At 47.4% G+C, this 14,339-nt stretch overlaps 1 pseudogene across 1 annotated transcript in view; it reads right to left on the bottom strand.

The window, feature by feature from the left end:
* LOC308513736 (phosphoglycerate kinase 1-like) overlaps positions 1-14,339 on the bottom strand; it is a 168,270-nt pseudogene that overhangs the window by 32,606 nt on the left and 121,325 nt on the right. The window contains exon 3 of the transcript in view: positions 200-302. The product of the transcript in view is annotated as a phosphoglycerate kinase 1-like (transcript). The remainder of the gene's footprint in view (positions 1-199; positions 303-14,339) is intronic.

Consider the following 14,339-nt stretch of genomic DNA (forward strand, 5'->3'; position numbering starts at 1 on the left):
TAAATTGCTGTAGAACATTAGAGCAGGAGCACATACACTATCAGCACAGCCAAAACACACACAACTTTACCCTTCAGTCAGTCTTTTAAAGGTCTTATTAATTATCTTAATTCCTCACATGTCAATTTTGCTTAGTTTTCATTAGTTTTGCCATATATATAATCACAAATTCTCAGAAAATAAGGTGCTCAGGTTTCACCGGAGGATCTAGTGAATGTTCAGAGTCCAACTCAGCAGATCTGAGATTCTGAATTGTTAATAAGCTCTCAGTTAATGCCAATGCTGCTAACATAACGACTGAACTTCAAAAAATAAGAAACTACACAGTTAAAAGAAATAAAAGGTTAATTAAATTTAAAAAAAATAAAATAAACAAAGAAAAACATCCCTAAATCACCCTCTTGAGATAAGCTGAAATTGGATACAATTTGAAGGGATAGCTATACAATTAATGTATCTCATATTTTAGCATAAAATAAATTCCTTTATTTGGAAAGAAAGTGCACTTATTGAGTGATTCTTAATGCCAACTATACAATATAATTCTGTGGTGAAATTTGAAAAATTAATGTGGACTTTTGCTCCGTGCATGATGAAGTAACAGGGACTACATGTAACCTTTAATCTTAAACAAACAGAAATTGGACAAAATATATGAAACAATAGTTTTCAGTCATTGCACAAAAGAAGCAATTGCCGTGAACCCTGAGCAGAGGAGGACACATGAAGGGAACCTTATGAATGTTCCGATTTTTGTCAGGAAGCACGTTCTGCTCTCTGGATCGCAGATGGGTGCATAGGTGATCTTTGTGGACTTGCTGAGTTGAGGACAAGAAACTGGCATTCAAAAACCTAGGTGGATGGAAGTTCTGTGAAAGGTGTCTTACTATGAGAAAAACATGCACAGAAAAAGAACTTAGAACTCCAGACATTTGGATTGGGGGCAGGCGTTGGAGGGGAGAGAGAGGTTAATTTTTGTTAGTGAGTGAAAGAAAAGACAGAAAAGAGAGAACTACATGAGGGAAAAAGAAATATATTATTTGAGAGTGAACAAAAAATCAAATACCACTAAATGTTTAAAGTAAAGAGAGAGGAAAAAGGAGGCAGTAAAGTTTACTAAATCCTCCACTTTCATGTACATTCACTAGGTCATCATTAATGTTAAAGAAATAAAAATAAAGCTTGCATACAAATTTTACTTATTTAATATCCTCATGAGAACATATATATGGAACTCTGCTGCCAGAAAAAAAACAAAAAGGATAAAATAGGGATGTCTAATAAGCAACTTATCTCACTTGAAGATATATTTTATTCAAGTTGGACCTTCCCTATCCTATCCTATCTAATAATAGACAAACATGGTAATTAACCGTACCTCCAAAATGCTTCTCATTGGCTAATCAAGGTGAAATGCAAATTAACTGCCAAGAAAGATGGCAGCCGGCAGCCACGCAGCTGAAGCAAACAGGAGGCTTGCTTGCTCCAGTGATGGAGGAAGCCAAGATTCCCAGCCTGCCGCTGCCTAGCTCTGAGCTGCACTCTAAGCAACTATGCTGCAATTATAGAAGCTAAACAAACCCCAGAAACCTGCTTTCAGCCAGCCAGGCTTCAGAGCTGGAGTCGAGCCTTAGAGCTAAAGCCGGCTCTCAATTCCAGTGACAGCCATAGAAGGTAAATAAATCCCAGAATAAAAAAAGAAAGAAAGAAAGGAGAGGTTGGGAGCTTCAGTCGCCCGCCAGCCTGAAAACGGCCCTCAGCCCCTCAGTCAGACTAGCCAGGCACCACAGTGGGGACACTCACCCTGAAGGGGGTGCAAACAGCCATCATCCCCTCATCCAGGCTGGCCAGGCACCCCAGTGGGGACCCCTACCCTGAAGCAACAAGATGGCGGCTCATTTGCATACTGAAGGCAGGCGGCAGCGGGTAAGGCTATCCGCAGTCTGGGACTTCGATCTGTGACTCTGCCAGGTGAGGGGCAGTGCTTGAGGCTGTCCGCTGTCCCGGGACCTGGATCTGTGACCCTGATGGGTGGGGGGCAGTGCTTGAGGTTGTCTGTGGTCTGGAACCTGGATCCATGACCTGGTGGGCAAGGCTGCAGCACTTGAGGCTGTCCACAGTCCCGTGACCCAGATCTGTGACCCTGATGGGTGGGGGGCAGTGCTTGAGGCTGTCCATGGTCTGGATCCGGATCTGTGACCCTGCCAGGTGGGGGGCAGCGCGGGAGGCTGTCCGCTGTCCTGGGACCTGGATCCGTGACCTGGCAGGCGGGGGGCAGTGCTTGAGGCTGTCCATGGTCCAGACCCGGATCTGTGACCCTGCCAGGCAGGGGGCAGCGTTTGAGGCTGTCCGCAGTCTGGGACCCGGATCCGTGACCTGGCACGAGGGGGGCAGTGCTTGAGGCTGTCCGCAGTCTGGGACCTGGATCTGTGACCTGGGCGGGCAGGGGATGGTGCTAGAAGCTGTCCACGGTCCGGACTCAGATCCATGACCTGGCAGGCGGGGGGCACTGCAGGAGGCTGTCCGCGGTCCCAGGACCTGGATCTATTACCCTGCCGGGCAGGGGGAAGCACTTGAGGCTGTCCGCAGTCTGGGACCCGGATCCGTGACCTGGCGGGTGGGGGGCAGTGCTTGAGGCTGTCCACGGGACCAAGACACAGATCTGTGACCCTGCCGGGCAGTGGGCAGCGGTTGAGGCTGTCCATGGTCCCGGGACCCAGATCCGTGACCCTTTCCAGCAGGGCGGCAGCTTGCACAGGGGCGGATCGGCCAGGGTTGGGCAGGGCAGGATGCCTGGCTTCCGCCCAGCCCCAGTCACTCTGGGCAGGTGAGCAGTGCAGAGAGCCTCTGGACAGGGGAGGCAAGCCGGCGAAGGATGGCCTGTACTCCCCACATGGCGGCGGTGACAGCTGTGAGTGTGTCAAGCGGAGCCTGCAGGCTGAGCTGAAGTAGCACCTGCAGATTATCAGCACCCAGGAGTGGCTGCGCAAGATCCACCTCCTGGCCCAGAAGGTGCAGGATCTCAGGGACAGCCACCGTGGCGGGCCAGACTGATGTCCTCCTGGCTGCATCACGGGGGTTTGCGGATCTGCAAAGCCAGAGGTCTCGGGTGTGCACATCCCCGCTGGCATGCGAACATCCCCCAGCACACTGTCACCCTCCCACACCTGCAACAGTTGCAAACCAAGGGGTGCATAAGTTCCCCCCACCTCTCCACCGCACTTCCATCAACCCAGCATGCCTAACACCCCCACAGGATGTGCACACATCCCCTCTGATGCTCTCAGGTCCTTTGGAGAGTGTCTGGGTGTTCTGGGTGCTGAGGGTGGGTGCCTGTGAGATGACAGTGAGAGGGCGGAGTGGTGATGCCCTGGTCCCAGGGAGGCCAGTGCAGATACGGGATCACCTCTGGGGAGTTAATGCAGGTGCTGAGGCAGGAGCAAGTGCAGATAGACACACCTGGTGGGCACAGGTGGCCCTCGCTGAGTTGCCTTTGGTCAGCGTTCAAGATCAAGAACTCAGAGGCGGAGAGAAATTCCGTCCTCTCAGTGAAACAGTGGGATAGTCGGGGTGACTGTAGAGGAGGAATGTGCACTTTGGGTGCCAGCACCCATGAGCGAAGGCTGCCCTGACTGAGCCTCGCTTGCTTGGGGCCTAGCGCACTCCTGCCGGGCAGCGAGTGACAGGACGTGCTTTTCTGAATTAATGAGAGAAAACGTTGATTCTCCTGCTGCCCACGAAGATGGAAAGTGAAGTGGGGAGACATGTGGGAAGTGAGCGAGGTTCCCTGTCTGGGGGTTCCAAATCTGCTGTTGGTTTCTTTCACCGCTGACTAGAGATATACAGGGTGTCCCCCCAAAAAGTATACACACTTTGAATACCTACTAATTCCAATGGTTTTAAGCATAAAAAAGAAACAATGGAGCTGTTATCTGTTAAAAGTGTGGGCACAAACAGGTAGTTGGACATTCCCTGAGGGGTCTCAGATTGGAGAGGGTGAAGGCAGGGCTGAGAGGCCCCTTCTCCCCTACCCCAGTGCACGAATTTCGTGCACCGGGCTACTAGTCTAATAATGGGCAAACATGGTAATTAACCGTACCTCCAAAATGCTTCCCATTGTCTAATTAGGGTGATATGCAAATTAACTGCCAACCAAGATGGCGGCCCGCACCCACGCAGCTGAAGTGAACAGGAGACTTGCTTGCTCCAGTGATGGAGAAAGCAAAGGTTCCCCACCTGCCACTGCCGGCCTCTGAGCTGCACTCTAAGAAACAATGTTGCAATTATGGAAGCTAAACAAACCCCAGAAACCTGCTTTCAGCCAGCCTGGCCTCAGAGCTGGAGCTGCAACAGTGTTTCAATTATAGAAGCCAAACAAACCCAGAACCTGCCTTCAGCAGCCGAGGTCTCAGGGCTGGAGCCAAGCCTCAGAGCTAAAGCTGGCTCTCAGTTCCAGTGACAGCCATAGACGGTAAATAAATCCCAGAATAAAAAAAAAAAAAGAAGAAGGAAAGGAGAGGTTGGGAGCTTCAGTCACCCGCCAGCCTGAAAATGGCCATCAGCCCCTCATCCAGACTGGCCAGGCACCCCAGTGGGGACCCCCACCCTGAAGGGGATGTGACCAGCTACAAACAGCCATCATCCCCTCATCCAGGCTGGCCAGGCACCCAAGCGGAACCCCCACCCTGATCCGGGACACCCTTCAGGGCAAACCAGCTGCCCTGCCCCCCATGCACCAGGCCTCTATCCTATATAGTAAATGGGTAATATGAAAACTGACCCTAACAGCAGAAGGACTGGGAATGACTGGTCACTATGACACACACTGACCACCAGGGGGCACATGCTCAATGCAGGAGCTGCCCTCTGGTGGTCAGGGCGCTCTCACATGGGAGGAGCTCTGCTCAGCCACAAGCCAGGCTGATGGCTGCCAGTACAGTGGTGGTGGTGGGAGCCTCTCCTGCCTCCTTAGCAGCGCTAAGGATGTCTGACTGCAGCTAGGCCTGCTCCCCGCTGGCAAGTGGACATCCCCCTAGGGCTGCTGGGCTTCCAGAGGGATGTCTGATTGCCATCTTAGGCCCAATCCTCCAGGGAGTGGACCTAAGCCAGCAGGTGGTCATCCCCTGAGGGGTTCCAGACTGCGAGAGGGCACAGGCCGAGCTGAGGGACCCTCTCTCCCCCCCGAGTGTACAAATTCTTGTGCAGCGGGCCTTTAGTCTTATATAATAAAAGGGTAATATGCAAAATGACCCTAACGGCTGGTTGCTATGACGTGCACTGACCACCAGGGGCAGACGCTTAATCCAGTAGCTTCCCCCTGGTGGTCAATGTGGTCCTACAAGGGGAGCTCTGCTCAGACCCAAACCCAGTTGGGGGTGCAGTGGTGGTGGCAGGAGCCTCTCTCTCCTACTTAGCAGCTCTAAGAATGTCCAATTGCGGCTTAGGACTGTTCCCTGTAGGGAGCTGGCCTAAGCTGCAGTCGAACAGCCCCCGAGGGCTCCCGGGCTGCCAGAGGAATGTCTGACTGCCAGCTTAGGCCCAATTCCCTGGGGAGCGAGCCTAGGCTGGCAGGTGGGCATCCCCTGAGAGGTCCAGGACTGCAAGAAGGTGCAAGCCGTGCTGAGGAACACCCCCTACCTCCGAGTTCATGAATTTCTGTGCACTGGGCCTCTAGTTTACTTTATAATAGAGAAGCCAAGGAATTTTTATTTAAACTAATTTTTCATATGTTTAAGAAGCATTTTTAATATATCCTATATAATATAAAGCTAATATGCAAATTGTCCCCTCGACCAGGAGTTCTACCTGGAGTTCAACTGGGAGTTTGATCAGGTGGCGGGGCCAGCCCCCCAACCACCTATGGCCCCTCCCCCGGCTGGCCCTCAATCGCCCCCCTCTGATTTGTGGTGTGCCGGCCAGACCCCACCTATGCACTAATCCATTCACCGGGCCTATAGTTAAATATATTAAGCAAATTTCAATATCTAGCAACTACAGTAAGATGTTCTTTTAAAATTAAGCAAAATTTGTTCTGTAAAATTAAAGTGCAATTTTGGAAGTGCCTAACCAGTGGTTCTCAACTTTCCTAATGCTGCAACCCTTTAATACACTTCCTCATGTTGTGGTGACCACCAAGCATAACATTATTTTTGTTGCTACTTCATAACTATAATTTTGCTAATGTTATGAATCGTAATGTAAATATCTGATATGCAGGATGTATTTTCAGGGGTTATGAACCACAGGTTGAGGACCACTTGCCCTAAACATTAAGGGCATTATTTATAAAACTAGGGGCCCAGTGCATGAAATTGTGCAAAACCCAGGGCCCAGAGTCCCAGGGCTCGGTGGGACCCAGAAACCCTCCCGCTGCCCCGGCAGGACCCAGAAACACACCCCCGCCTCTGGTCAAGTCCTCCAGAGTCAAAAACCTGCCCATCTGCATGTGCCTCACCTAGCATGCAGCCCCGCCCACCCCGTGCATGCAGCCTCCTGCTGATCGGTCATTACGGTGTGATGGCCATGATGACCATAGGCTTTTTATATATAACTAGAGGCCTGGTGAACAAAAATTTGTGCACTAGAGGGTTTCCCTCAGCCAGGTCTGTGCCCTCACAGTCTGGACTCCTTGGGGGACGACCACCTGCTGGCTTAGGTCTGCTTCCCAGGGGAACTGGCCTAAGCTGCACTTGGACATCCCTAGTGCTGTTGAGGAGGTGGGAGAGGCTCCCACCTCCACCGCTGTGCTGGCAGCCATCAGCCTGGCTTGTGGCTGAGCAGAGCTCCCCCTGTGGGAGCACACTGACCACCAGAGGGCAGCTCCTGCATTGAGCATCTGGCCCCGTGGTGGTCAGTGTGTGTCATAGTGATCAGTCATTCCCAGTCGTTCTGCTGTTAGGGTCAGTTTGCATATTACCCTTTTAGTATATAGGATAGATGAGGATAATATATCTTATTATATAGGAGATAAAGTAAGTATGGAGATTATATTTGAGATTTTATATTTTTCTAAGTGAATAAAAATATTCCCATTTCTTTCTGGTTTTATCACCCACATATTCATAGAGTGGATTACACCACTCTTTCAAATGTGTCTTCCATTTCTTCTCCTCAATATTTTTCTCACATGTTATAGTGTCAGGAACACATATGAAAAAAAAACTAAAAATAATTTTGTGATCCAACATCTAAGGCATAATTTATGTATAAAAAATATTGAATGGCTAGGTTGTAGTTTATATCGCAAGATTTACATCCCACTTGAAGTGGTGCTATATAATGAGTAAACATTCTCTGATCTTTTTTACTAAAGTGAAATATGTTGCCAACCAGCAGTATGCCAGATAAGTACTGATCTCATAAAACTTTGATAAAATAAGTGTTATTTCTCATGTTCAAGAAAGAGGAGAAAAGGCAAGAAAGAAAATCATAGTTAATTAAAAAACAAAATAATTATTATATATTTCTTTCCTAGAAAACTTGTTTTTAACTTTTGATTGCATAATAAAAAGAATTAAATTTCATTTTATTAAAAATCGAGTTTTGTAAAATCTATTTTATTAATATAATTCTATAATTTTATGTCCTGATAAATATAAAATGTAAAAAATAATTTAACCCATTTTCAGAAATTTAAGTATTTTTTTCCATGAAGGATGTAAGTTTTCACAGTACTCTGCTCTGTTCTTCCATATGTCATATTTGATTTCATTTTTGTTTTCCATTTCCTTGTCTGCTTTTATCAGTCCAGTACGTGATACAGGTGAACAGCCCTGACATTTAAAGCAGAAGAGCTTACATACCATGCACTTGGCATTCAGAATTACATTTTCTGGCTGGAAATCTCCAACTTAACTCCTTTGTAAGCATTAAACCATTTATTTAGAAAATCATATCAGAAAGCAACATTTACATTTTTTAATCCCATTCTGTTTTCTTTCTTTTTTCTTATATATTTTTTCTTTATTGATTAAGGTATTACCTATGAGTCCTTATCCCCCTAAGGCCCCCCCACCCCCCCACTCATGCCCTCACCCCACTGTTGTCTGTGTCCATTGGTTAGGCTTAAATGCATGCATACAAGTCCTTTGGGTGATCTCTCCACCTTATCCCCACCCTCCCCTACCTTCCCTCTTAGGTGTGAGCATCTAATCAAAGCTTCTCTGTCTCTGGATCTGTCTTTGTATATCAGTTTATATTGATCATTATATTCCATAAATGAGTGAGATCATGTGGTATTTATCTTTCTCTGACTGGCTTATTTCACTTAGCATAATGCTCTCCAGTTCCATCCATGCTGCTGCAAATGATAAGAATTCCTTCTTTTTTTTATTTTTTTACTGCAGTATAGTATTTCATTGTGTAGATGTAACACAGTTTTTTAATCCAGTCATCTACTGATGGGCACTTAGGCTGTTTGCAATTCTTAGCTATGGTGAATTATGCTGCCATGAACATACGGGTGCATATATCCTTTCTAACTGGTGTTTCTAGTTTCTTGGGATCTATCCCTAGAAGTGGGATCACTGGGTCAAATGGGAGTTCCATTTTTAGTTATTTGAGGAAACTCCATACTATTCTCCACAGTGGCTGCACCAGTCTGCATTCCCACCAACAGTGCATGAGGGTTCCTTTTCCTCACATCCTCGCCATCACTTGTCATTTGTTGATTTGTTGATGATAGCCATTCTTACAGATGTGAGATGGTACTGCATTGTCATTTTGATTTGCATCTCTCGGATGATTAGTGACTCTGAGCATGTTTTCATATATCTCTTGGCCTTCCTTATGTCCTCTTTTGAAATATATCTATTTAGGTACATTGCACATTTTTTTATTGGGTTGTTTATCTTTCTTTTGTTAAATTCCCTGTAAATGTTGGAGATTAAATCCTTATTGGTGATAACATTGGCAACTATGTTCTCCCATGCAGTGGGCTTTCTTGTTGTTTTGTTGATGGTTTCTTTTGCTGTGCGGAAGCTTTTTATTTTGATGTAGTCCCATTTGTTTATTTTCTCTTTAGTTTCCATTGCCTTAGGAATTGGATCGGTGAAGATATTGCTTCGGCATATGTCTGAGATTTTCTGCCTGTGAATTCCTCTAATATTTTTATGGTTTCCTGTCTTATGTTTAAGTCCTTTATCCATTTTGAGTTTATTTTTGTGCATGGTGTAAGTTGGTGGTCTATTCTGTTTTCTAAAAGAATGAAATGACACACCAGGAAAACTTTACTTAGAGAATTATATAAATACACACTTAATATGGTTCTACACAATAAAACATTTCTTTTCATTTATGTTAACACAATACTTGCAAAGACATTCCTATTTTTTTCCAAGTCAATTTGAAATTACAGTTATTTGCATGTTTAAGATTTACTCAGTTCTTAAGGAGTATGCACATTTTTGATAGTCATTCAATACTCTCCAAATTAAATAAACTTTTTTTTGACAGCATTTGATTATATTATACAATATCACATATTTTTATGTACAACAGTAAATGCTGTTATATTTGCTGCTTAAAAATTGTTTAAATAATCTAATTTTATAGGATGTGTTATATTATTCTCAATAAATAAAATGAATTGCTTTAATTTCATAAAAATATTTAGTTTGTTAAGCAATCTTTAATCATATCCATGCTTTATTGAGAAAATATAAAATGGAATAGAGAGGAAATGAATAAAGGAAGGCTTTCTCACATCTGCCTCATATTTTTTCCTATACTGCATAAATGTCAGAGATCTCTCTAAGGGAATGCAGATTAAAGTAAGATGTGTGGCTATATTTATTAGATTTACTGAATGAATTTTATTTGGAATTACTGAATGTATTCAAATGAAATAAAAAGTATATTCAAAATCGAAACATGAACTTTCAAAAAATTATGCATGCCATGTTTATCCTTCCCTGAGAGAATGAGAGTATTTTGAACAGTAATGACATGCAGTTTTAAAGACAGGACATTTTCTTCTGCTGACTAGTAATATATTTATATTGTTTTTAGTGTCTCAGGAATTAAAACAGTACTTATATATTAATTCAGATCCATTATAGTAAATTAGATTGCCAACTTTATCACTTAATTTAATTAAAAATTTTGGATTGAAATGTAGTACATTTTGTTATAATCAATCTATATCTATACTAATAAAAGGATAATATGCTAATTAGATCAGACATCTTCTGGACATCCTTACAGACAAAGCCACAGTGCGGGGGCTGAGGCAGAGGCAGTTAAGGGCAATCAGGCCTGCAGGGTGAGCAGTTAGGGATGATCAGGCTGGCAGGGGAGGGCAGTTAGTGGGTGATCAGGACGTCAGGGGGAGCTCTTAGGAGGAGATCAGGCCGGCAGGGGGGAGCAGTTAAGGGGCAATCAGGCTGGCAGGAAGAGGCAGTTAGGGGTGATTAGGAACACAGGCAGAGGTGGGGCAATCAGGCAGGCAGACAGGCAGGCGAGTGGTTAGGAGCCAACAGTCCCAGATTGCAAGAGGAATGTCTGACTGTAGGTTTGTAGGATTGGGCCTAAACCAGCAGTTGAAGATGCCCCAAGGGGTCCCGGATTGGAGAAGTTGCAGGCCTGGCTGAGGGACACCCCTCCCGTGCATTAATTTCATGCACCAGGCTTCTAATCTACACTAATAAAAGACAAAGATGCTAATTGACTGTACCTTCACTATGCCCCAAGCCACACCCACCAACCAATCAGAGTGACTATATGCAAATTAACCCAACCAAGATGGCGGCCCACAGCCATGGAACTGGAGCAAGAAGGAGGCTTGGTTGCCTGGGTGATAGAGGAAGCCAAGCTTCCCTCCTTCCCTGAGCCGGCTGTGGACTCTGCTCAAAGTTTCAATTATAGAAGAAAAATAAATCCCAGATACCTGCTTCCAGCCAGCCTCCACCAGGAGCTTGGGTGGCTGGGGGCCATGGCCAGCCTGCAAACAGCCATCAGCTCCTCACCCAAGATGGCCACACCCTCATGGGGTGAGGGTCCCCACTGGGGCGCTTGACCAGCCTGCAAACTGCCATCAGCCACTCACCCAGACTGGAAAGACAACCCAGCAGGACCCCCCACCCTGAAGGGGCTGGAGCCAGCCTGCAAACAGCATTCAGCCACTCACCCAGGCTGGCCAAACATCATGGGGTGAGGGTCCCCGCTGAGGGGCTTAGCCAGCCTGCAAAATGCCATCAGCCACTCACCCAGAATGGCAAGGCACCTCAGCAGGAACCCCCAACTTTGAAGGGGCTGTGGCCAGCCTGCAAACAGCCATCAGCCACTCACCCAAGCTGGCCACACCCCCATGGGGTGAGGGTCCCTGATGAGGGGCTTGGCCAGCCTGCAAACAGCCATCAGCCCCTCACCCAGACTGGCCAGTCACTCCTATATAATAAAAGGTTAATATGCAAATTGACCCTAATAGCAGAGCGACTGGGAAACACTGGTCACTATGACACACACTGACCACCAGGAGCCAGATGCTTAATGCAGGAGCTTCCCCCTGGTGGTCAGTGCGCCCCCACAGGGGGAACTCTGCTCAGCCACAAGCCAGGCTGAAGGCCACCAGTACAGTGGTGGTGGTAGGAGCCTCTTCTTCCTCCTCAGCAGCACTAAGGATGTCCGACTGCAGCTTAGGCCTGCTCCCCGCTGGCTAGTGGACATCCCTCGAGGGCCCCCGGGCTGCCAGATGGATGTCTAACTGCCAGCTTAGGCCCAATCCCCCAGGGAGCAGGCATAAACCAGCAGGTGGACATCTCCTGAGGGGTCCCAGATTGCGAGAGGGCCAGACCAGGCTGAGGGACCCCACCAAGTGCACAAATTTTTGTGCACTGGGCCTCTAGTCCTATCTAATAAAAGACAAAAAGGGTAATTAACTGTACCTCCGTTACACTTCCCATTGGCTAATCAGGGTGATATGCAAATTAACTGCCAACAAAGATGGCGGCTGAAAGCCACGCAGCTGAAGCGAGCAAGAGGCTTGCTTGCTCCAGTGATGGAGGAAGACAAGGTTCCCCGCCTGCCGAGGCTCAGCTTGAGCCAGAAAGCAACAATGTTTCAATTATAGAAGCTAAACAAACCCCAGATACCTGTTTTCAGCTGGCCGGGGCCTCAAAGCTGGAGTGGCAACAAAGTTTCAATTATAGAAGGTAAACAAACCCCAGAATAAAAAAAAGAAAAAAAAGGAGAGACTGGGAGCTTCCGTTGCTGGCGGGCTTGGCCAGCCTGAAAACCTTCAGCCCCTCATCCAGACTGGCCAGGCTCCCCAGTGGGGATCCACACCCTGAAGGGGGTGTGGTCAGCCTAAAACAGCCATCAGCCCCTCATCCAGGCTGGCCGGGCACCCCAGTGGTGACCCTCACCGTGAAAGGGGTGTGACCAGCTGCAAACAGCCATCAGCCCCTCACCCAGGCTGGCCAGACCCTCCAGTGGGGACCCCCACCCTAAAGGGGGTGCGAGCAGCCTGAAAACAGCCATCAGCCCCCTTCCAGGCTGGCCAGGCCCCCCAGTAGGGACCCCCACCCTAAAGGTGGTGCAGGCAGCTTGAAAACTGCCATCAACCCCTCACCCAGGCTGGTCAGGTACCCAAGTGGGACCCCCACCCTGATTAGGGGCACCATTCAGGGCAAACAAGCTGGCCCCCACCCGTGTACCAGGCCTCTATCCTATATAGTAAAAGGGTAATATGCAAACTGACCCTAACAGCAGAAAGACTGGGAATGACTGGTTACTATGACACACACACTGACCACCAGGGGGCAGACACTCAATGCAGGAGCTGCCCTCTGGTGGTCAGTGAGCTCCCACATGGAGGAGCTCTGCTCAGCCACAAGCCAGGCTGATGGCTGCCAGTACAGTGGTGGTGGTGGGAGCCTCTCCTGCCTCCTTAGCAGCGCTAAGAATGTCTGACTGAAGCTTAGGTCTGCTCCCCGCTGGCAAGTGGACATCCCCCAAGGGATGCCAGGCTTCCAGAGGGATGTCTGATTGCCAGCTTAGGCCCAATTCCCTGGGGAGCAGGCCTAAGCCAGCAGGTGGTCATCCCCCAAGGTTTCCCAGACTACGAGAGGGCACAGGCCGGGCTGAGGGAACTCCCCTCCCCCCGAGTGCACAAATTTGTGTGCACCCGGCCTCTAGTATCTATATAAAAGCCTAAGTGACCTTTATGATGGAACTACTAGAATGAACAGAACTAGTCAACCAGTCGCTATGATGCACACTGACCACCAGGGGGGACACACTCAATGCAGGAGCTGCCCCATTGTGGTTAGTGTGTTCCCACAGCCAACCTCCCATGGCCAACCAACCTTCTGATCTCTCCCCCCGGCTGGCAAACCTCCCACAGTCCCTCCCCGCTTCTTCCTCCTGTCTGGCAGGCCCCAGCCAGTGGCCTGCAGCCCCCTAGGTCCTGGCTGGCAGGTCCCCAGGCCCCATCCGGGAGCTGGCAGGCCCTGGCCAGCAGCCGGCAGGACCTGGCCGCCCCAGCCTCAATTGGGATTGGGTGAGTTAGCCCTGATAAGCCCTGATTGCCCCCATGCACGAATTTCACACACTGGGCCTCTAGTAAGATAATATCACCCCAAATCTTACTCCCTTGCCTAAGAAGCCCCAAGGCAGTAGAAAGCCCAGATGACTATTATTATTATTATTTTAATAAATTTTATTGATTTTTTTTACAGAGAGGAAGGGAGAAGGATAGAGATTTAGAAACATCAATGCGAAAGAAACATCGATCAGCTGCCTCCTGTGCACTCCCTACTAAGGATGTGCCCGCAACCAAGGCATATTCCCTTGACCGGAATCAAATCTGAGAGCCTTCAGTCCACAGGCCGACACTCTATCCACTGAGCCTACCGGTTAGGGCAGATGACTATTATTGTGATGTTTCTTGACTTGTTGCCTAGAGTGGTGATGGTTCTCAGTGATGTCCCTAAGCCAGCAATATCATATCCCCTGGAACTGGTTAGAAATGCACATTTTAGCCCCCAGGTTTTTATGATGCAACTAAATTACGAGAACCACTGGCCTAGAGTGTCTCTCATCGTCTTGTAATCATTTCCAAAATTAGCTGTACTTTTACAACAACCATACCTTCCTTCTCAGAATGTTGTTCATTTTTCATGAGAAGTAAAGACAAAAATAGCCTATTGGTCTCAAAATTAATCTCTGTTAATTTAAAATATGTAGTTGTTCTAAATTGTTTTCTCATACTTCAGAACATAAGAGCTAATTTTCATATGAGTGTTGTATAATATTTTTTAAGTTATTTACATCAGAGTTCAAACCCTGGCACTACCATTTATTTACTGGCAATCTGATCTTAAAGCTCTGCTAATTGTACT

Source organism: Myotis nattereri (assembly GCF_964212035.1).
Source record: "Myotis nattereri genome assembly, chromosome: 2".
Lineage (NCBI taxonomy): Eukaryota > Metazoa > Chordata > Mammalia > Chiroptera > Vespertilionidae > Myotis > Myotis nattereri.